Source organism: Myotis yumanensis, unplaced genomic scaffold (assembly GCF_028538775.1).
Source record: "Myotis yumanensis isolate MYYU_CA2020_CCGP unplaced genomic scaffold, mMyoYum1.0.hap1 SCAF_2, whole genome shotgun sequence".
NCBI classification, from domain to species: domain Eukaryota; kingdom Metazoa; phylum Chordata; class Mammalia; order Chiroptera; family Vespertilionidae; genus Myotis; species Myotis yumanensis.
The window spans coordinates 99,054,067-99,078,737 of record NW_027223753.1 but is presented as its reverse complement, the minus strand read 5'-3'; the positions used below and the strand labels follow the sequence as shown (position 1 = coordinate 99,078,737).

The 24,671-nt window shown below is 43.2% G+C and overlaps 1 pseudogene; it reads left to right on the top strand.

The window, feature by feature from the left end:
- Positions 1 to 23,179: 23,179 nt before the first annotated feature.
- On the top strand, positions 23,180 to 24,218 carry LOC139002512 (E3 ubiquitin-protein ligase RNF220 pseudogene; annotated as a pseudogene).
- The last annotated feature ends 453 nt before the right edge of the window (positions 24,219 to 24,671 follow it).

Here is a 24,671-nt window from a genome sequence, read left to right as displayed (position 1 = left end):
GTCATTCTGAAGCTGTCGTGTCCAATTAGAGGAAACACTAGGCACTTTCCTTCTGGAGCCCCATTAACAAATTAGTCCTACCACAAACTGAGAGGGGCTGGGTGGGGCCAACTGCCTTTGTCCACAAGATAATTTGATAAGATGGAGAAGAAACAGTGCAGAACACTGGTGTGTGTGCGTGTGTGTGCGCATTCAAATAAATTGTTGGAGATAGTGGGTGACAGGTGACTGGGGAGGAGGATTTGATCCTGTATTCCTATGACCTAGGAATGAAACCTTTCTAATGCTGAGCAGCACCTGTTACAGTGTCAGAGTAGTCGGAGGGCTGGGGAGAACGATAGTTTTTCAGACATCAGTATTCACCGGGCTTGACTTTGCTGGGTTAGAGGAGCTGTTCCACATGCACTTGGCCAGGGCAGTATATCTTTATGCATTTTTGCACGTTTTTGTTCTAGGAAGTTCATGAGAAGAGAGCCATGGCAACCTGTGCTTCATGTACCTGATGAGGCAAAATGATCTTACCATATTAAAGTTACATTTTGGAGAGAACCAAGATGGCGGCGTCGGGAGTGGACCTGTGCGTGCTGCTCTCTCACAGCATCATTGAAACGACCAACTATGAGGCAAACAACCACCACTCAGAACCATGGGGAAGTTGGCCCAGTGGGAGATCTACAACTGGAAGAAAAGAAAGAAGCGCAGTGAGACTGAGTGGGAGCTACGGAGGCACCAAAACCAGAGGTACGCAGTCACACGCCAGGCGGGCTGCAAATGGATTCGCAGTTTTTTTTCAATCAGAAGCGGTTACAAACCCTCGAATCCTCTGGGCTTGCTCGGGGCGGGTCTCTGAGGCCCCAGAGCCCACAGGGAGAGGCGGCTACGGCCTTGCAGTGGTCGGAGAGCGAGGGAAGCTCTGACGTGCGGCTGCTCGCCGGCACTGAGGGACAAGAAGTCCTGGTGTCCCGGGGAGGCGAGGGGCGTGGAGACTCCGCCATCGCTATTTCCTCGGCGCTGGCGACTCCCTGAGACCCCGCCCTATCATCCGGGCTGTGCCAGAGGCACAAGAGGGAATGACTGTGCTTTTACAAACCCTCAAATCCACTGAGCTGGTTTGGGCGGGTCTCTGAGGCCCCAGGCCCCACGACGAGAGACGGGCACGGCCTTCCAGCAGTCAGAAAGCGAGGGAGGCTCTGGTGCACGGCTGCTTGCTGGCACTGGGGGACGCAAAGTCCTGGTGTCATGGATAGGCAAGGGGCCGCTGAGTCTCCGCCCCGGCGACTCCCTGTGACCCCGCCCTACGCAATTTACATTCCCATCTGGGCTGTGCCAGACTCACAAGTAGAAAGGCCTTTGCAAACTTTCAAATCCACTGAGCTGGTTCAGGCGGGATCATGAGGCACCAGACCCTATGGAGAGAGGCAGCACGGCCTGGCAGCCATCAGAAAGCGAGGGAGGCTCTGTCGCACAGCTGCTCGCCGGCACTGGGGGACACAAAGCCCCGGCGGAGAGGCAAGGGGCCGCACAGACTCAGCCAGTGCTATTTGCCGCAATGGCGACTCCCTGAGACCCAGCCCTAATCAATTTACATCCCCATCCAAGCTGTGCCAGGTGCACAAAAAGACCCACCTGCGCTTTTGCAGCCTAACCCAACAAATTGCAGACTTCAACTGCTCGCAGCCATGGGAGACACACTCAAGAAGCAGACCCAGGAGAACCAGGATGGCGGCTAAGGAAGAGACCTGTGCGTGCTACCTCACACAACAACATCGAAACTACCAACTATCGGACAAACACCTATCATACAAAACCATGGGAAAGTTGGCCCAGTGGAAGCTCTACAACTGGAAGGAGAGAAAGAACATTGAGACTGAGTAGGATGTGCAGAGACACCAAGTACAGAGCCCAACCCAACAAACTGCAGATTTCATCTCCTCACATAGAAAGAAGAGCATTGAGACTGAGTAGGATGTGCAGAGGCACCAAGTACAGAGCCCATCCCAGCAGGCTGCAGATTTCAGCTCCTTGCATCTGGGAGGGACGAAATTGGGGGGTGGAGTTGGGTTCGGGGCAGGCCGGGGCTGGGCCCGGCTGGGCCAGCGCTGTGGAACCACTGTACCAGCAGGCGCACAAACATGCCCACCGGTTCCAGTCTCGCATGGGGCCCTGGGGGACGGCAGACAGGCAGTCTGTGCACTTGGTGGAGGGCATGATCCGAGCAGGAGTGCTGGATGTTCAGACACCAGGAACGCCTGGAGATTTTGCCTGGTGGGGAGCCACTGGCAGGGGACAGAGGACCAAACTTCCTGTTTCCCGGTAAGGCTGGGATGGCCCCGGTGAGGTCGGGACAGCCCTGGTGAGAACGATACAGCCCCGGTGAGGTTGGGACGGCCCTGTAAGGTTGAAACAGCCCCAGTGAGGTAGGGACGGCCCCGGTGAAATTGAAACCGCCCCGGTGAAATTGAAACGGCCCCGGTGAGGTTGAAACGGCCTCGGTGAGGTAGGGATGGCCCCGGTGAGGTTAAAACGGCCCTGGTGAGGTCGGGACGGCCCCGGTGAGGTTGAAACGGCCCTGGTGTGGTAGGGACGACCCCGGTGAGGTTGAAACGGCCCTGGTGAGGTCGGGATGGCCCTGGCGAGGTTGAAACGGCCCCGGTGAGGTTAGGACGGCCCCGGTGAGGCTGTAACGGCCCTGGTGAGGCTCAGACGGCCCTGTTGAGGTTGAGACTACTCCAGTGAGGTTGGGACAGATAAAGGGGACCAGTATAGACTGATGAACAGGGGTAGATACAGAGGCAGAGCAACATTGAACAGACTGTCAAACTACAGTGGGAAGCCTGGGGAGGGTTTGGGGGGGGGGGATTAAGAGATCAACCGAAGGACTTATATGCATGCATATAAGATTAACCAATGGACACAAGACTCGGGGCGGGGGGGGGGGGGGGGGAGTAGGGGCCGGGGGAATGTCAAGGGGGGGGGGAAAGGAGACATATGTAATACTCTTTGTAATACTTTAAGAAATAAAAATTATTAAAAATAAATAAATAAAAATAAAAGAACTAAAAAATAAAGTTACATTTTGTCAACTATTGGTCATTGGTGCCAATTTAATGCTAACAGGAATCCCCAATTTTGGGTGTGATGAAGGCAGAGATTTTACTTAGTGAAACAGCTTAATTATGAAACAGCTCTGGCTGGGAAATAGCAGGGCTGTGAGGTGGCCCTGAGGAGAAATGGCCCTGGTATTGCAGCTCCAGCCAGAGAAATGCATTCTTTGGTGGAAATCAAAAGTGTGTTCCTCAAGACAAAGGAGAATGGACTTATATAGGGATATGTTCCTGCCCCAGGTCCCTAAATAGTCCATTCTAATGCAAATGAGGATTCCAAATCCTCACAGTTTGATGGATCCAAAAAGCACTGTCCTGATTGATTGAAATGGAGCCACTCATTGGTCATTGAAGATGCAAATGAGGATATCCCTACTGAGCTTTAATTGGATGGGGAAAGCCTAAGTCCTATTTGTTGAGATAGGATTCCAGAAACTCCTTTATAAGGGCTCACTTGGACCGCAGGAGCACAGTGCAGGCAGGCAGCCGGGCGTGCACGAGAGGCCCCTATTCAGCAATGATTGCTAGACTCTGTTTATAAATTTGAGTCCAATTAGCTACCAGAAGCCATTCTTAGGGTCAACAGTTTTCAAAACATTGGTTCTAAATTGCTTGCTCAGGGAAAAGTACTAATTAGACCTCTGAGATTTTTAAGAGTATCTGAATCATTTTTTTTTTTTTTTTTTTTTTTTGCTAAGGAAATATCTATTTAAATTACCATTGCAAATTCAAATTTCCATCTTAGGTTTATTTGCAATAGAGCAAAACATTTGAGCAATTCCTCTAAAACAGAGAGTAGGAAAGGAAAATGAAGTAAAGAGAAAAGAATGTTACAGGTAAGCAAACTATTCCTGTTTTTGATTGAGGGCTAAAGAACTAAGGAATCTTGAAGTGGAGGAACACAGGGAAGATGTACACTGTCTCTCTTTCCATCTCAGCTCATTAATCCTGGAATTTCCCATTATAAAGATTCCTAGCTATTTTTTGCCCACTCCCATGCATTGCATGAGTGTTCTTTTTAGTTATGATAGATCATATATATATATATATATATGTATATATATATATATACATATACAAATAATATGAGGATCTTATGAACAACTTCATGCCAGTATAATAAAAACACCTAGATAAAATGGATAATTTCCTTCAAAAATATAACTTATCAAAGTTGAAACAAGGAAAACATTTTAAAAATCTAAATAGTTTCATATCTATGGTGAATTTGTAATTAAAATTCACAAAGAAATCTCCAGGTCCAGATGACTTCACTGGTGAACTCTATTAAACACCAAAGAGAAACAATGCCAGCCATGCACAAACTCTTCCAAACAAAAGCGAAACACTTCTCAACTTGTGTATGAGTCCATTATAACCCTGACATTACAACCTCAATAGATACAGGAAAAAACATTTGACAAAACTCAAAACCCTTCATTATCAAAGCTCTCAGCAAACTAAGAGCAGGAAACGTCCTCAACCTGACTAAGAGAACCACCAAAGCTACAGCTAATATCGTAGTGAATGGTGAAATAGGAAGCCATTTCTCACCAAGTCTGAGAACAGGATGAAGATATCTGCTCTTACCAGTTTTATTAAAAATTGAGGCACACACAAAATAAAAGGCAAAGAGTCTAGAAAGGAAAAACTGAAACTATCAATCTTTGCAGACAACTTGATTGTATATGTAGAAAACACGGGAATCTATAAAATAACTATGAGATCTTAACATTATTTAGCAAGGTTGCATGATATAAAGCCAAAAATTAATTATATTTTTATATATTAGCTACAAACAATTGGAAACTAAAATCTTTTAATGTAACATTTACAATAACATCAAAAAACAACCATCTAGGATGAAATTTAGCAAAATATGTGTAAGATTTATACACTGAAAACAAAAAAAATGTTGCTGAAATTAAAAAAGACCTACAAAAAAGAGAGGTGTGCTATTTTCATGGGTTAAAAGCCTCAGTGTTATTAATATATCCACTCTTCAAATAAAACTGAATGGAAAGTCACTTATATATAAGCAATTGATTTTTAACCAAAATGCTAAGTCAATTCAATGGAGAAAGGAAAGTCTTTTTGACAAATGGCACTGACACAACTGTATATTTTTTAAGGAAAAAAAAAATGACCCTCAACCGCTATCCTACTCCATACATAAAATTAATATGAGTTGGATCACAGATCAAACATAAAAGCCTAAACTATAAAGCTTCCATGGGAAAAAGAAAAAAAAAATCTATGTTAGGGTTATCAAAAATATTAACTACTAAAGAAGGAAGAAAAAATTTTGACTTCATCAATACTTCTCTTCAAAGACAATAAAAAGGCAAGCCACAGACTGGGAGAGAATATTCACAAAGCAAATCCTATATAATAAAAGCGTAATATGCAAATTGATCAAACAGTGGAATGACCCAGGGGGTGGGGCCAGTGAGCAGGCAGCGCCAGGCCAGCCAAGGCACATGCCAGTGGGCAGAAGAAGGGGACAGCGATTGGGAGGGGGGCTGGCAGTAACAGAGGGGCGATGGGCAGGAGAGAGGGTCAGGGCCGGCTGCTTGCTGGACGGCGCCATCCCCTGACTGCCCGCACGGTCGCCTCTCACAGAGGGAGGCCCCCTGAGGGCTCCCAGACTGCGAGAGGGCATGCTGGGCTGAGAGACCTCACCCCCGCCCCCAGTGCACAAATTTTCGTGCACTAGGCCTCTAGTATGTAATAAATGTTTGAATCCCAAAATAAAAAGAATTCATATAAGAAAAAAAAAACAATTTTTAAAGTGGTCAATGCCTTGACCAGAAATTTCACCAAAGAAACATACAAATAGCTAAAAGTACATGAAATTATATTCAACATCATAAGTTATCAGGGAAATGCCATGAATTCCACAATAATAGTGACATTTTAAAAGGCTGATAATTACAAGAGTTGGCAAGGATGTGTAACAATCAAAACCTCATACAGAGATGATAGGAGGGTAAAATGGTACAACCTCCTTTGAAAACCACATTGTGCCTTTCTTATAAAAATTATAAGTTCACTGCTTCTAGATCCAGCAAATTCCATTTTTTAAGTAGAAACATATACACAAAATCACTTTCATATAAATGTTCATAGTAGCCCCAACCTGGAAACAACCAAATATTCATCAGTGAAATACTCCTCAGCAACAAATTACAATGAACTGCTGATACATGCAATGACATGGATGAATCTCACAGTCATCATGCTGAGTGAGAAAAGCTAGACAAAAAGGATATACATTATGTATTCCTTTTATATAAACTTCTAAATAGAAAAAACTGATAAATGTGATAGAAATCAGACCATGGTTAGCTGGAGTAGTAGTGACTACACCAGGTCTCAGGCCTCCAAGGTGGATTCTTGCTCCACGTGGAATGAGTCCTGAATGGGAGACTTTCAGGTTGTGTGACAGACCAAGGAAAAGACGTGGCGGGTGGAGGAATGGAGGGGAGTGTTAGGAAAGTGAAGTCTGTTTAGCAGCCTCCAAGTTGATTATTTCCATATTTAAAAACTGAAAGTTTCCTTTCCTTCCTCCCTCTCCTCCTTCCTTTCTTCCTTCTCCATCTCTTTCTTTTCTTTTTCATCCAACTGAAACCTGTGGGAAATGCTGGTATTTTCCTGAGCCGAAACCTTTTAACATTTTTTTAATCTGATTTCAGAGAGGCATCTGTTGATCCCTTCATTGTCTGTGATGGAGGAAAATCTCAGACCCTTAATTATCTCTTCTCCTGGCAGGCCTTAAGATGAAACACACAGGAAGACCTGAGCGGATTCTTCTCAGATGCCACCTCTTAGCACTGGGCTTTGCGAGCCTGTTATTTGGGACGCTGCAGAAGGCAGGGCCCTATCCCGCCAAGGATCAATGGGAAAATAAGCAGTTGCTCGTGAATAGACTGTGGTCTCCCGCAGTTGTCAGGCCTCTGTGGTAATGGCTATTTATCCTCGCTTAATTGCTACGTGGGATCTCCCTCATTCTGTGTCGGCTGGCATTTGCCACCATGCCACCTGGCCGAATTCAGGTCAGCCTGCAGAAGTGTGGCACACCTGCACAGTGGCCTCTTCACAGAGGCTGAAGGATGTCCACAGTGACCTCACCTGGTGACAGTGGTGCCACCTACACTGACTCTTTCTTAGTGATCTCCAGGGCCGAGTGACAGTGGCACTGGTTGAACCCTGAGATCTGCTCACCAAGCGTCCAGGCAGTTTTTGGAGGCCTGATGAGCAGGCAGTTCTCTTTGACAGCAAACAGAATGAAGCTGCGGAAAAAATTCCATTGCACTGTGAGAGCCCAGAGAGCCTTGGGGAAGGGAACCTCAAACCCATCTACATCTGGATTTCTTGTTGCACGGTAAGGTAAATGAATACTCTTTTTAAAAAGAAAAGAAAAAAAGAAACACTTTATTACATAAGCCCATTATATCATTAACAAATTTGAAAAATGTAAACAAGCTTGAACTTGGAATATCAAATACTGAAATTCAGAATTTTACCCAGCTTAAATAAAAGCTTAAGATAAAAATGAGTCTTTGTTCACTTGTCTACCTCTTGGAGAGCTGTCATCACATCACTTGCTATATTTAGTTTGGGAAACACTGTGACTTGGCAGTTTTAGGCAAACAAATTTCATTTTTGTTCCCATTTAGATTAAGTAGCTGGTCTGCCTGGAGTCAGATTGTAAGATCCTCTCCAGCGTCTCTTGGTGAGATGTGCTGGGGCTGTAGAGCCGCAGGTAATGGTGTCTGGGCCTCCATATGCTCACCCTGCTAAGATCACCGGCACTGAAGAAAATAAAACCCTTTTCCAAGTCTTCTTGGGAAAGAATCCTTGTAGCCCAACTCTGCATACCAGAAAGCGGAGACCAAAACAACATTGGTTAACCTTGTTAGTTAAGCTGTTCCCCCGTATTTCTGAGTAGGTTTGGTTCAGCCCAGGAAACAATGGAGAACTCTATAGCAGAATCATGTACTCAAATTCCTAAAAAAAGGTTTAACCCCTTTGGGTAAAGTCCTCTGTGAAAGTTTTAGTTCTTAGGTCAAAAAGAGCATTAATTACTCAGAATTACACTTTAATTTAAAAAAATATATTTGCTTTCCAGGTAAAAGGAACTATACTCAATCTTATGAGGAATAAAATTTTAGAAGTCTAAGGCATAGTGCCAAGATCACTTACTGAGGAAATATTAATAATTAATAGTGCTGAGACAACTGAATATCCATATGCAAATAAATAAATTTGGACCTCTATTCACACGATATACAAAAATTTACTCAAAATGGATTAAAGACCTAAATGTTAAAAGCAAAAACTGTAAAACTCTTAGAAGAAAGCATAGAAATATTCTTCATGACTTTGAATTGGGCAATGATTTCTTTGACATGACAACACAGGGCAAAAGCAACAAAAGAAAAAAATAGATAAATTAGAGTTTATAAAAATTGAAAAATGTTGTGCTTCAAACGATACCATCAAAAAGATGACTCACAAAATGGGAGAAAATATTTGCACATTATATATCTGATAATGGCCTAGTATCCAGAATATATAAAGAATAATTACAGAGAGAAACCAAGATGGCAGCATAGGTAAACACCGGAGTTTGCTGCCTCGCACAATTACTTAAAAGATACAACTAAAAGACGGAACGGACATCACCCAGAACCACAGGAAGGCTGGCTGAGTGGAAATTCTACAACTAGAAGGAAAGAGAAAAGCAAACTGAGACTCAGAGGAGGTGCGGTGCGGAAGTAAAATACTAAGGTACAGAGGCGCACATGGAGCGGGCTAGCGGCTGAGGGAGCGGTTGTCTTTTTCAATCGGGAGGGAGTCTCAGGCTCTGAGCTCCAGTTCTGGGCAAGTCTCTGGGGACCTAGACTCATACGGGAGAAGCGGGACTGTCTGGCATCGGTCAGAACTCAAGGGCAGCTTTCTCTCAGAGGTACTTGCAGCAATTGCTGGGACACTGAGAAGCGAGGTCTCTGAAGGCAGGACTGAGAGCAGCCATAACTGCTCGCTCCACCCGCCCTGTTGATCCCCTGGGACCCGCCCCGCCCAAGCCTTGCACGGAGGCATTTGCTGGATAGCTTCAGGCAGAGGCTAGATTAGCACCTCCCTAGAGCTCTAGGACAGAAATTGTCCCACTGCAGACACAGCTGATTCTCATAGCCAATTGGCCTGGAGGTCAATCCCTCCCAGTGTTATTTACAACAATCAAGGCTTAACTACAACAAGACTGTGCACAAAGACCACAAGGGGGAGCACCAAGAGTGTCCTCCTCAGGTAATTGGGGAGGCTGAACCACTGGGCCCTAGAGGACACTTAGCACAGAAAACCACTTTATCAACACAAGGAAGCATAAAAAATGCGGAGACAAAGAAACAGGACACAAATGACAGAAATGGAGGAAAGCAAACTGCTGGATATAGAGTTCAAAACCACACTTTTAAGGTTTTTCAAGAACTGTCTAGAAGCCACCGATAAATTTAGTAAGATCCTCGAAAAGACTGGTGAGATCGCCGATAAATGTAGTGAGATCCTCAAGAAATCTAGTGAGACCCTCGATGTTGTGATAAAGAACCAACTAGAAATTAAGCATACACTGACTAAAATAAAGAATATTATACAGACTCCCAACAGCAGACCAGATGATCGCAAGAATCAAGTCAAAAATTTGAAATACGAAGAAGCAAAAAACACCCAACCAGAAAAGCAAAATGAAAAAAGAATCCAAAAATACGAAGATAGTGTAAGGAGCCTCTGGGACAGCTTCAAGCATACCAACATCCGAATTATAGGGGTGCCAGAAGAAGAGAGAGAGCAAGATATTGAAAACCTATTTGAGTGGGGGGGATAAAAAGGGCACTTATGTAATACCCTTTGTAATACTTTTAGCAAAAATAAAAAAAAAATAAAAAAAAAATAAAACCTATTTGAAGAAATAATGATAGAAAACTTCCCCTACCTGGTGAAAGAAATAGACTTCCAAGTCCAGGAAGCGCAGAGAACCCCAAACAAAAGGAATCCAAAGAAGACCACACCAAGACACATCATCATTAAAATGCCAAGAGCAAAAGACAAAGAGAGAATCTTAAAAGCAGCAAGAGAAAGGAAGTCAGTTACCTATAAGGGAATACCCATAAGACTGTCAGCTGATTTCTCAACAGAAACTTTGCAGGCCAGAAGGGAGTGGCAAGAAATATTCAAAGTGATGAATGCCAAGAACCTACAACCAAGATTACTTTATCCAGCAAAGCTATCATTCAGAATTGAAGGTCAGATAAAGAGCTTCACAGATAAGGAAAAGCTAAAGGAGTTCATCACCACCAAACCAGTATTGCATGAAATGCTGAAAGGTACCTTTAAGAAGAGGAAGAAGAAGAAAAAGGTAAAGATACAAATTATGAACAACAAATACACATCTATCAACAAGTGAATCTAAAAATCAAGTGAATAAATAATCTGATGAACAGAATGAACTGGTGATTATAATAGAATCAGGGGCATAGAAAGGGAATGGACTGACTATTCTTAGGGGGGAAAGGGGCGTGAGGGATGCGGGAAGAGACTGGACAAAAATCGCACACCTATGAATGAGGACAGTGGGTGGGGAGTGAGGGCAGAGAGTGGGGTGGGAACTGGGTAGAGGGGAGTTATGGGGGGGAAAAAGAGGAACAAATGTAACAATCTGAACAATAAAGATTTAATAAAAAATAAATAAAAAAAGAATAATTACAGCCCTAGCTGGTTTGGCTCAGTGGATTAGAGTGTCGGCCTATGGACTGAAAGGTCCCAGGTTTGATTTAGGTCAAGGGCACATACCTCAGTTGCAGGCTCCTCTCCGGCCCGGGCTCTGGCCAGGGCCTGTGAAAGAGGCAACCAATCAATGTGTTTCTCTCACGTTGATGTTTCTCTTTGTCTTTCCCTTTCTCTTCCACTGTCTCAAAAATCAATGGAAAACTACCCTTGGGTGAGGATTTAAAAATAAATAAATAATGCTTAGCTCACAAGAGCTGGTTACTAAATTTTCAGGAATTTTATGAGCTGTAGTAAATGGTATTTACTATATAATATAATGATAAATAACAATGCTCCTGTGCATCTCTTCCCAAAAAAATACATAAATAAATAAACGTACAAATTTTTTTAAAAAAAAGAATAATTACAACTCAACAATTAAAACACAAATAATGCAATTTAAAAAGATTTCAATAGACATTTCTCCAAATAAAATATACAAATGGTCTATTAGCACATAAAAAGATGCTCAACATTATTATTATGAAAATGCAAATCAAAACCACAATGAGATGCCACTTCATATCTATGAGGATGGTTAGAATCAAGCAGATAGATAATAACAAGGGTTGACAAGAATGAGGAAAAATGGGAATCTCATACATTGCTGGTGGGAATGTAAAATGGCACAGCCACTTTGAAAAAGTCTAGCAGTTCCTCAAAAAGTTAAATACAAAATTACAATACGTCCCAGCAATTCTATTCATAGGTACACAGCCAAGAGAACTGAAAATGTATGTCCACAAAAAAGCTATGTATCTCATAGCTTCATTATTTATAATAGATAAAAAGTAGAAATAGCCCAAATGTACATCAGCTGATGAATGGATAAATAAAATGTAGTATATATAAACAAGGGCATAATATATATCCATAAAAGGAAATTTGGTAAGTACACCTGCTATAGCATGGATGGACCTTAGAAACATGATCCTAAGTAAAAGAAAAGACACAAAAAAGAGTGCATGTTGTGTGATTTTATTTATATGAAGTGTCCAAAACAGGCAAATCCACAGAACAAAGAGTAGGTTGGAGGTTAGCAGGTGCTGGAGTGAAGAGGGACTAACTGACTGCTAATGGGTTTGGAGTTTCTTTTTGGGGTGATGAGAATGTTCTGGGCTTAGATATGGTACAACTTTGCAAATATATTAAAAGTCACTGAACTATGCACTTTAAAAGAGTGAATTCTATGGTATGTGAATTATTTATCAAAATGTTTAAGTCCTCTCTTTTAAATAGCTGACAATCTTCAGTGTTTAAATGTTCCTGTTCAACATCATCTAATTAGCAATACATGTTTTTATTTTCTGATGTAGTCACAAATCACATTATTTTTATGAATTAATTAATTCATGACTTCTTAAAAATAAACCAGTCTAGAAAATGCATAAAAAATTTTCAAATTTTAATTAGTAAGAATGTAGCATTTTATAGTAAATTTTTTTTCTAAGCAACAAGAAAAATAATAGCCATATTAGTGGACCTGACAACACCTTCATTTGATGGTGTTTGACAAGACTTTGAGACTTAAATATAACAAGAAAGATGCCCATGTTTTTTTTGGTTTTTTTGTTTGTTTTTGTTTTTGTTTTTTTGCCATCACTGCCTTAGACTGTGCCTCCTCAAAGGGAGTTTTGTTTTCTTTTCTTTTTTTTTATTTTATTTATTTATTTATTTTTTATATATAATTTTTTGGTTGCTTAAATTATTACAAAGAGTATTACATGTGTCTCCTTTTTTTTCCCCCACCCTTGACAATCCCCCAGCCTCCCCTACCCCCCAGTGTCTTATGTCCATTGGGTATGCTTATATGCATGCATACAAGTCCTTTGGTTGATCTCTTACCCTCGCCCCCTCCTGGCCCCCCCTCCCCAGCCTTCCTGCTGTAGTTTAACAGTCTGTTTGAGGCAACTCTGCCTCTGTATCTATTATTGTTCGAAAGTTTATAATGGACTCTATTATTCATGAATGAGTGAGATCATGTGGTATTTTTCCTTCATTGACTGGCTTATTTCACTTAGCATAATGCTCTCCAGTTCCATCCATGCTGTTGCAAATGGTAAGAGTTCCTTCTTTTTTACAGCAGCATAGTATTCCATCATGTAGATGTACCACAGTTTTCTAATCCATTCATCTACTGATGGGCACTTAGGCTGTTTCCAGATCTTAGCTATGGTGAATTGTGCTGCTATGAACATAGGGGTGCACATATCCTTTCTGATTGGTGTTTCTGGTTTCTTGGGATATGTTCCTAGAAGTGGGATCACAGGGTCAAATGGGAGTTCCATTTTTAGTTTTTTGAGGAAACTCCATACTGTCTTCCATAGTGGCTGCACCAGTCTGCATTCCCACCAGCAGTGCACAAGTGTTCCTTTTTCCCCACATCCTCTCCAGCACTTGTCGTTTGTTGATTTGTTGATGATAGCCATTCTGACAGGTGTGAGATGGTACCTCATTGTTGTTTTGATTTGCATCTCTCGGATGATTAGCGACTTTGAGCATGTTTTCATATGTTTCTTGGCTTTCTGAATGTCCTCTTTTAAAAGGTGTCTATTTAGGTCCTTTGCCCATTTTTTGATTGGATTATTTATCTTCCTTTTGTTAAGTTGTATGAGTTCCCTATAAATGTTGGAGATTAGGCCCTTATCAGATATAATGTTGGCAAATATGTTCTCCCATGTAGTGGGCTTTCTTGTTGTTTTGTTGATGGTTTCTTTTGCTGTGCAGAAACTCTTTATTTTGATGAAGTCCCATTTGTTTATTTTCTCTTTAGTTTCCAATGCTCTAGGATCAGTATTGGTGAAGAAATTGCTTCGGCATATGTCTGAGATTTTGTTGCCTTTGGATTCTTCTAGTATTTTTATGGTTTCCCGTCGTATATTTAAGTCCTTTATCTATTTTGAGTTTATTTTTGTGTATGGTGTAAGTTGGTGGTCTAGTTTCATTTTCTTGCATGTATCTGTCCAATTTTCCCAACACCATTTATTGAAGAGACTATCTTGGCTCCATTGTATGTTCTTGCCTCCTTTGTCAAATATTAATTGAGCATATTGGTTGGGGCTGATTTCTGGGCTCTCTATTCTATTCCATTGATCGATATGTCTGTTCTTGTGCCAGTACCAGGCAGTTTTGAGAACAGTGGCTTTGTAATACAGCTTGATATCTAGTATTGAGATCCCACCTACTTTGTTCTTTCTCAGGATCGCTGCAGCTATTCAGGGTCTTTTTTTATTCCAGATGAAGTTTTGGAGAGTTCGTTCTAGGTCTGTGAAATATGTTGATGGTATTTTAATGGGAAGTGCCTTGAATTTATAGATTGCTTTGGGCAGTATGGACATTTTAATGATGTTGACTCTACCAATCCAAGAACATGGTATGTTCTTCCATCTGTTTATGTCTTCCTCTATCTCTTTTTTCAACGTCCTGTAGTTTTCTGAGTAGAGGTCTTTTACCTCTTTAGTTAAGTTTATTCCTAGGTAGCTTAGTTTTTTTGGTGGGATGGTAAATGGGACTGCTTTTTTAGTCTCTCTTTCTGTAAGTTCACTATTGGCGTATAGAAATGCCTCGGATTTCTTGGATGCCCATGTTTTTATTTGTTCATCCTCAACACTTTGCTGGTCATTATTATGTGCTGAGCCCTGGGCAGAGACAGTGAATTCCCTCAAGACCTTTGTTCAAGGAGTTCAGATTTTAGAGAGGGAGGAAGAGAGAGATAAACATCAATGCCAGAAAGATACACTGATTGGCAACCCAGGTATGTACCCTGACCTTTCAGCGCACAGATGATGTCCCAACCGGCTGAGCCACCGGGCCAGGGCAAAGAGAAGACTTTTAATGTAGTGTCTGCTGAGTTCTGAAGGCATTTACAAGTAACCCACGGCACTGCCTGCTTTACTCTGCCCACCCGCCCATGCTCCAACACAAGAAAAACAGGAGAGCCCTGGTCCGACAGCAAGTGGGTTTTAGCGTTGTCCCCATAGCCAAGGTTGCGGGTTCAATCCCCGGTCAGGTTACTTGCAGGAGTCAACCAATGAATGCATGAATGGGTGGAACAACAAATTGATGTTTCTCACCACATATCAAAATCAATCAATAAATTTAAGAGAAAAAAAGGAGTTTAGTGCCTGAGGTAAAAGAAAAGCCCCTCTAGGACTGACACCTGGGGGGCTGTCACAGAGCTCTGGGCTGGACTGTGGCTCAACCATGGGACAGTGTCTTACACACAGGTCTATGGAAGGAGCCCAGAATTTGACTGCATTTCCTATCCCACCTCCAGCATTTTCTCCAAGTATGTTATTACCGAACATCAGCATTGGCAGCACACTATTGTGTTTTTTTAATGGATTATTAGAGAGAGAGGAAGAGGGAAGGAGAGAAATATCAATGTGAGAATGAAATATCAATTGGCTGCCTCCTGCATACCCCCTATTGGGGATTGAGCCTGCAATCTGGATATTTGCCCTGATCAGGAATCGAACTGGAGATTTTCAGTGCACAGGACAATGCCCCACCAACTGAGCCACACCAGCCAGAGTACTGGCAGCACAGTCTTGACCTCTACAATGTATTACAAATTTTTAATGAATTGTCAACATATAAAAATCAGGCAGTGCTGATTTAAATTAAAATGTCTAGCTTCTTTTAAAAATCTGGCAGTGCTTACTGGCACAAGAGCTGACATATAGACCAATGGAACAGAATAGAGGATCCAGAAATTGACCCATGCCATTATACTCAATTAATATTTGACAAAGGAGACAAGAGCATACAATGGAGTCAAAACTGTCTCTTTAATAAATGGTGCTGGGAAATTTGGTCAGATACATGCAAAAAAATGAAACTAGATCACCAACTTACACCATACACAAAAACAAACTCAAAATGGCTAAAGGACTTGAATGTAAGACGGGAAACCATAAAAACCCTACAAGACTCCATAGGCAGCAAAATTGCAGACGTATGTCGTAGCAATATCTTTACAGACACAGATCCTAGGGCAAGAGAGACTAAAGAGAAAATAAACAAATGGGACTACATCAAAATAAAAAGCTTCTGCACAAGCAAAAGAAACCATCAACAAAACAACAAGAAAGCCCACTGCATGGGAGAACATATTTGCCAATGTTATCTCCAATAAGGGTATAATCTCCAACATTTACAGGGAACTCATACAGCTTAACAAAAGGAAGATAAACAACCCAATCAAAAAAATGGGAAAAGGACCTAAATAGACACTTTTCAAAAGAGGACATTCAGAAAGCCAAGAGACATGTGAAAACATGCTCAAAGTCACTAATCATCCGAGAGATGCAAATCAAAACAACAATGAGGTACCATCTCACACCTGTCAGAATGGCTATCATCAACAAATCAACAAATGACAAGTGCTGGAGAGGATGAGGAGAAAAAGGAACCCTCTTGCACTGCTGGTGGGAATGCAGACTGGTGCAGCCATTGTGGCAAACAGTGTGGTGTTTCCTCAAAAATTTAAAAATGGAACTGCCATTTGACCACTTCTGGGAATATATCCCAAGAAAACAGAAACACCAATCAGAAAGGATATATGCACCCCTATGTTCACAGCAGCACAGTTTACCATAGCTAAGATTTGGAAACAGCCTAAGTGCCCATCAGCAGATGAGTGGATTAGAAAACTGTGGTACATCTACACAATGGAATACTATGCTGCTATAAAAAAGAAGGAATTCTTACCATTTGCAGCAGCATGGATGGAACCGGAGAGCATTATGCTAAATGAAATAAGCCAGTCAGAGAAAGAAAAATAACACATGACCTCACTCACTTATGGATAATAAAGAACATTATAACCTAATGAACAAAGAGATAGATACAGAGGCGGAGACGCATCGAACAGACTGTCAAATTACAGTGGGAAGGCTGGGGAGTGTTGCGGGGGGTGGTAAGAGATCAATCGAAGGACTTATATGCATGCATATAACATAACCAATGAACACAAGACACTGGAGGGGTGGGGTAAGGGCATGTGCTGGGGGGTAGGGGAGGCTGGGGGAAGGTCAATGGGAAAAAAAGGAGACAAATATGCTACTATTTGTAATACTTTAAACAAGAAAATAAAATTAAAAAAAAAATCTGGCAGTGCTGGCCCACGTTCTGGCACATAATTCTCAGGTGGGTTGAAACAGTGCCTGCTGTACTCGCCAGCTGCAAGCATGGTCAAGAACCTCCAAACTCTCTGGGACTGATGAGCTGGGCGATGAGCTGCAGGCCTTCACTATACTATACGCTCTATTTTACATTTTTAAATGTTCATAATAAAAACTTAAAAGCGAACAAAAGATGGAGGCTGTGCATTCTTTTTTTTTTAATTGTTTATATTTGTTGTTAATCCTCACTAGAGGATATTTTCTCCATTGCTTTTCAGAGAGAGTGGAAAGGAGGAAGGGTAGGCATTGAACCTGCAACCCAAGTATGTACTCTTGACCAGGAATGGAAACCAGGAGGGCTGATGGTCCAACCATTGAGCCACACTGGCCAGGGCAGGGTGTGCATTCTTCAATTAGCCACAATCCCTACCTTGTTCTATTGTCATTGAGGCAGAATACTATTTACTGGGTTTGAGGTTCCCCTCACCCCTTTTTTTAATTAATCCTCACCCGAGGATATTTTTTCCTTGATTTTTAGAGAGTGGAAAGGACGAAGGGGGGGGGGGGGGAGAGAGAGAGAGAGAGAGAGAGAGAGAGAGAGAGAGAGGCATTGATTGGTTGCTTCCCGCACTTGCCTTGACTGGGAATGGAACCCACTCCACTTTGGTACGCAGTCAGTGCTCTAACCACTGAGCACACTGGCCAGGCTTGCCACCCTTTTTCATAGTACTAGTAGTAAAGTTAACTGAGCTGTTTCTCACACCTCGACACTTTCCCTGATGTTGGTCATCTGTGCAAGGCCCCGTTGGCATTTGGGAGCAGTCTCTAAAAGAAGTCTTAAGCAAAGGGCATAGCCTGGTGGTCAATGACCAAACCTGGCCCAGAGATATGTTTGGCCCAAAGAATGTTATCCTTAATAAGAGTTCAATGCCATAGATGGGCGTCACTTGCCTATTCTCCCCATCCTCATTTCCAACTATATTATTACTTTCTGGCCCCAAAACTGTTTATGTTCTTTACCTTGCCCCTATAGGCACCTGAAATTTTAGGATCTAAGACAAGAGGGACAGTGGTTCTCTTCAGCATTTATTCTGGCATGCAGACTGGTGTTGCTAATCTTTGAGAGTCTTGAAATCCTGTCTGCCCATCAATTCCTTCCGTTGTAAAGATGACTATATCTTCTGTTTTGTGGGGGGGTTTTTGTGTGTGGGAAAGTCTTCCATTTGGGGAGTATAAAACAGCTCTTTATCTTTCCTAATTTTTAAATTGAATGATTAATTCTGTATAATGCTTGATATTATCATTAACGTCATCTCCATTTCTATGTCTAATTGTTGTGTCGAACAAGGTACTCATTCTGGACCAAATACAGTTTATACTCAAAGAAATGCAGAAAGTAAATTATCAGGTTGAAGAATTCACAGTCTTCCTAGCAGAGAAAAAATATGCAACCCAAAATGGGTTTAAGGCATTATTATACCTTTACTAAGTTGATTATACAAATTAAAAGTGTGACTACGAGGAAACAGGTATACTTATATATTACTCATTAGATGCAAATTGGTTGGATAACTAACTTGCAAATGTTCAGAGCTACTGCCACAATATTCTGTTTGGAAAATATACTCCCAAGAAAATAACAGAAAATAGAAGATACAAAGATATTCCTATTAGTGCCATTTATAAGAGAGGGCAAAAAGTAAATAGATCCTAAAGACAAAAAAGCAATAAACTAAGAAAACTCTCAGTTATTAACAAGATAGAAAACTATAAATGTTTCAAATGACAATTATGTAGATTATAATCAATATATAATGAGCATGTGGGAGATGGGATAAATGGAAAAACAAAATGAAATAGAGAATAGGTACACACTCATTTCATATAAATAAAAAATTAAGTGTAGCCTGGCCAGAGTGGCTCAGTGGTTGAGCATCCACCTATGAACCAGGAGGTCACGGGCTCAATTCCCAGTCAGGACACATGCCCAGGTTGTGGGTTCGATCCCCCATAAGGGGCATGCAAGAGGCAGCCGATCAATGATACTCTCTCATCATTGATGTTTCTATCTCCCTCTCTCTTCTTCTCTGGAATCAATTAATTTTTTTTTAATTTAAAAATTAGGTGTAACTATTTTAAAAGATCAGAAAAGAACATACAGAGATACAAAGATTTGAGTTTGAAGCCATATATGGTACAAATGAGCAATTTTAACGAGAAAGATGGAACTGGATTAGTGGGGAAAATGAAGAGGATGTAACATGTTGTCATCCTACTCTCGCCAGATGAGGGGACAATAAGACAGAACACCATGGGCAGGCAGCCGTGAGCATGAGAGTGTGCAGAGGAGCCTGAGGGACGTGGTCATTGAGGGGACACCTGGAAACTGACAGTCACTCACTTACACAGACTCTGTGTGGATCTTGCTGCTGAATTTAATTTCTGAAGCATATTTGGAGAATTTATCAAAAGCCAGAAGGAGCCCGTACCAAACCTCACCCAGGGAATGGGCAGTATGCAGTTCAGGCTCAACTCTTCAATGCTGCCCCTGGTCAGGCCGGAAGCCGGCTGATCCTTGCTGTGGTGCTTCGGAGGGTGAATCTCAGCTTTGGTCCAGCCTGATGGCTCCCTGGTGTGCCTGGAACGCCCGTTCCATAAACGCCAGGTCTGCTTTTCTGGTCCAGACAACCCCACCCATACCAGATCCTGGGTGTTAATGCCTTTATGCTACAGCATAACATACCACACCCTGTGGGCATGAGGTTTCAGGGCTCCCCAACCACTGATAAAACGCACACGTGGCAGTAATGCTTACTGCTGCCTTTCCACCATCTCACATAAATTGGTATTTCCACTTCAACTGATGAATTGGGCAGGGGTAGCTCATTATAACAAAGAAGAAGAAAGCATTTAGAAACAGGAAAAGAAATAACATGCATTTGATAATTTAACCATTAATTAAGGTTTAAACAAATAAGCACTACTCACTGGTGAACATTTGGTCCTTTTCCCAGGATAAAGCATACACATGGACCGGCTCTCCAGAGTGCTCTCACTGAGAGGGGACCATCAGTTCGATTGCCTTTGGAGCAAAGCCAGGCAGATGTCTGTCCTGTCCGTCTATAGTACCTTCAACCTCAGCGCCAGCTCAGGGAGGACTGTTACTACGCCCATTGTAAAGGAGAGGAAACTAAAGCTTAGAAGGGCCCTAGCCAGTTTGGCTCGGTGGATAGAGCGTCAGTCTGCGGACTGAAGGGTCCCAGGTTTGATCCCGGTCACAGGCATGTACCTTGGTTGTGGGCACATCCCAGTAGGGGGTGTGCAGGAGGCAGTTGATCGACGTTTCTCTCTCATCGATGTTTCTAACTCTCTATCTCTCTCCCTTCCTCTCTGTAAAAAAATCAATAAACTATATTTTAAAAAAATAAAAAAGTCTTTAAAAAAGAAAAAAAATAAAGCTTAGAAGGGTTAGAACCCAGTGTCAGTTATTGATGAAATCCAGATTTTGAACTCTGCTCCCTCTGACTTAAAGCACGCAACCATTTCCTGTCCTGCTTTTCATTAATGCTCTAGTAGGCTCGGCAAAAAGTGCTGGTGGCACCGGCATGAGGGAACAGTGAATTCTGCCTCTGGCAGGTGAATGCCAAAGAAAGGTCTCAAAACTACAGAGAAAAGATGACATCTGCACTGTGCCCTGGATCAGTTGCAGTGTTTGGGTAAAAGCAAAGGAAAGGGTGATGCAGTAGAGGAAGTGGCTGGGCGAAGGCACGGGAATCTGGCGTCTGGCCGGGAAGTGGGAATATGCAGAAAGTGAGCAGGTTTGGAACAAGAGGTTTTATTACAGAACATTTTGCTGAACATCCACAAGTAGCCAGTAAAACCAACCAAGGGTGAAAATAATATAAACCAACATACCAGAACTTGAACCATAGCACCCTTGGCATGTAAGACAATTACAAAATCTCTTCATTTGTTATTTAATGATTTCTGTGTGTGTCTTGTCAGCCCAACCCAACTGCAAGCACACCTCTAGGAAACAGTGAGCGTTGCAGCCATAGCTTCTGCAGTGCACAACCTATGCAGCTGTCCCTGTCATCCCCATTACCTGTGTTATAACAGCGTGTCCCCAGAATATGTACACACACTTTACAGCTGAGAGCTCAATTTTGAAAATGAAATGTATTTTAATAAAACTGCCTTTATAATTATTTGAAGTGTTTGCATACATTTTTGGGACACCCTATATGTGGAGCTTAAAGAGTTTTGCGGGCTCTGTGATGCTCTGCTGGGAAGTCTCATGAAGTTCCCTAATGTTTCTGTTCCTAAGAAGCACAAGGAGACATCACACTTCTCAGAATAGCCTGGAGTTCTTTAAGCAGACTGCTATTGATTACTTAATCCATTAAGGAATGCATTTAATAAACACTTTTTGTGGCACAACTACAATCTTGTGCCACATAATGAGGTTTCGGTCACCTAGTGATATCATAGCTGTCCCAACGTGGCACAGCACATTGCTCACGTGTCTGTGGGATGCTGGTGTCCCACACCTACTGCCATTTGTAGTAAAGCGTAGCACACACATAAACTGATGCAGCCACTATGGAAAACAGCATGGAGATTCCTCAAAACATTAAAAATAGACCTGTCATATGATCCAGCAATCCCACTTCTGGGTATTTATCCAAAACAAAAAACATGAATTCAAAAAGACACATGTTCATTCCAGCATTACTTACAATAGCCAAGATATGGAAACAACCCAGGTGTCCATTGTAGACAAATGGATAAAGAAGATGTCGTGCAAATATACAACAGACTATTGCTCAGCCATAAAAAGAATGGAATCTTGTCATTTGCAACAACACGGATGAACATAGAGGTTATTATGGTAAGTGGAATAAATCAGCCAAAGAAAGACAAATACCATATGATCTCACTTATAAGTGGAATCTAAAAAACAAACGAACAGATGAACAAACAAAACAGAAATGGACCCATAGACACAGAAAACAAGCTGATGGTTTCCAAAAGAAAGAGGGTCGGGAAATGGGTGAAAAGGAAAAAAAATTTTAATAAGTAAATTAATTAATCTTCAGAGTATTGTTAACATCCATCACCACACATAAAAATTGCTACCTTAGAGGCAATAGTGAGTTAATGGCCAGTCAGCAGACATGGGCAGGGTTGAGAGTGGCCAGTACCTAGGACACTTTGGGCTGGGACAGTAGGACTGCATTAGGAGTCCAGCACCTCAGCTCTGGTCCTAGTGTCCCCTGGGATTCACCTGTGATCTTGGGGAAGGCACTTCCCTCCTAGGGTCACCTGTGAAGCTTGGAATTTGGATTAGACTGGATGGCACCGCTTCTCTAGGGCACTGAGGAAATGTATGAGGACATCTTTGTTTGCCAGTGATTGGGAACCACCACTGACATTGAGTTCATAGGGACTATGGATGCTAGAGGTTTGCAGTATGCAGGGTCGTTCCACCTTGAAGAATCGCCCTGATTGTTGCATGATTTTTGATGTTCCTCTGGACATTCATTTAGGAGGTAAAAATCTGCTGTCAGTGATCCAGACCTCGAACTGAATCCTGCACTGCACATAAATGGTTTAATATGCACTGAAATGTCCAGAAATGTGAATCAAGAGAAAATTGTACTTCATATATTCAGAACTTTACCAAGAACTTCACCACAAATTTGGAAAATCATATCACTAATGATAGCAGTACACATATGTTTTAATTAAATTGCTAGTGTTACATGCCTGTATCAGTCTCACTGGCAGCTGTCACATTCACGCTGACTCTATGTATGAGCTCAACCTCTGATTATCTAATTACCTCATCTGGAGCAATGCTATTTGAAGTGCTGTTGAGCTACAAGGTAAGGAAATTGTGCCAGAACACCTTGCTTCCTTCGCTAAGAAAGTGTGGCTGTGGAAGATGGCGTGTAGGTAAACTGCCGGTACTCGCCGCCTCCCCAACCATATCAAAATTACAACAAAATACAGAACAACCATCACTCAGAACAGCTTGAAATCGGGCTGAATGGAAGTCCTAGACTAGAGAAGTAAAGAAGAAAGCGCACCGACACTGCAGGATGCCCTTCTGAGGGAGCCATGGCGCCGGGCGCTCCCCAGCGCCTCCTGCTGCTGCTTCCGTCAGGAGGGAAGGGGAGTCTCCACAGCATCACACTCACCTGCCACTGAGGACTGCACCCCTCACAGACACCAGGCCTTCCTGTGAGTGTGAGCCCATCGCAGACCCACTGAACGCTCGGATGGGGAAAGGAAAGGGAGGAAGCAAGGTGAGGGCAGGTGGCCCCTGTGCAGCCGCCCCTGCAGCATCGGAGCAGGAGATGCGGAGGCAGGTGGAGCATCGCCTTTCTGAGGGGGAAGGCTCCTGCATGGCGGAGTGGGAAGGCTCCTGCATGGCGGAGGAGGATGCCGGGGATGTCGAGCAGGAGAACAGCAACCGCTCTGAGGAGCATGAGGGCTGCGGGCAGACTCGGATATGGGCCGCCACTCGCCTGGGGGGTGTTTCCGCCGCTCTGGCTTCACCGTGTGCCGCGGCTGAGGGAGTCCTGGCCGTGATGCTGGCTTGGATGTGGATGGGGATGACATTCTGGAGGATGGAAGCCACACGGAGGCTGGCGTCATCCCGGCACTGGCGAGGAGCCTGGTGGAGCCGAAGAGAGAGGTGCCGTTCTAAATGGCGGCCCTCCCCGCACAGGCATCACACCCGAGTTCTCTGAGTGGGGCCAGCGATGAGATCCCTTCTACCCGCAACCGGGAGAGCAGCAAGCGGGAGCCATGCAGAAGACCTGCAAGAATGGCGACAAAGAGAAATAACCGAGGATTCAGCTGTGACCACGTTTGAGGCCCTGAGGCTCCGGTGAGGGAGCTTGAACAGCAGCTATCAGTGGGGCCGCTACGAATGCCTCCTCTGCATGGACTCACATGGATGCTCCTGACGTGCACCCAGGGCTGTCATGGGCACTTCGAGGAGCGCTGGCTGCGGACGCTGGGTGCCAAGAAGCTGTGCCCTCAGAGCAACACCATCACAGCGTCCGGAGACCTGCGGGAACCCACCTGTCTGCCAGCCACCCCAAGCAGGCCTTGCCTCAAGCAGTCCTGCCTGTCCGCCTCTGTGATGTGACCCTACTCCTTGTACATACTTGCACACAGGTTCCCCATGTACATATATGCACACATGCATATGCGCACACACACAGGCCTCTGGAGCCAGAGTGGATGCTGAGGCCCAGGCCCTGCCAGGTTCCCGCCAGGACTGGGGGCCATACCTGCTCCAGGTCTGTTCCCAGGGTGGGTAGCAGGGCAAGGCTCCTGAGATCCAGCCCTCAGACCAACTTACAGACATGCAAACACCAGACTGAAGCACATGTAATATAGACGTGTGTTTACAATGTTGGATATAAATGGGGTAACTCCCCACCCTCACCCCTTCACTCCCCTTAGGTTGTATGATTTTCTTCTTTTTTTAAGAACACCTGGAAGCAGTGCCTCCTTCAGGGCTGGCTCAGCTGGGCCCATCCACCTCTTGAGGTGCCTGCCTCTCCCTCTCCCATGGTGTCCCTTGCCCCTCCCATGT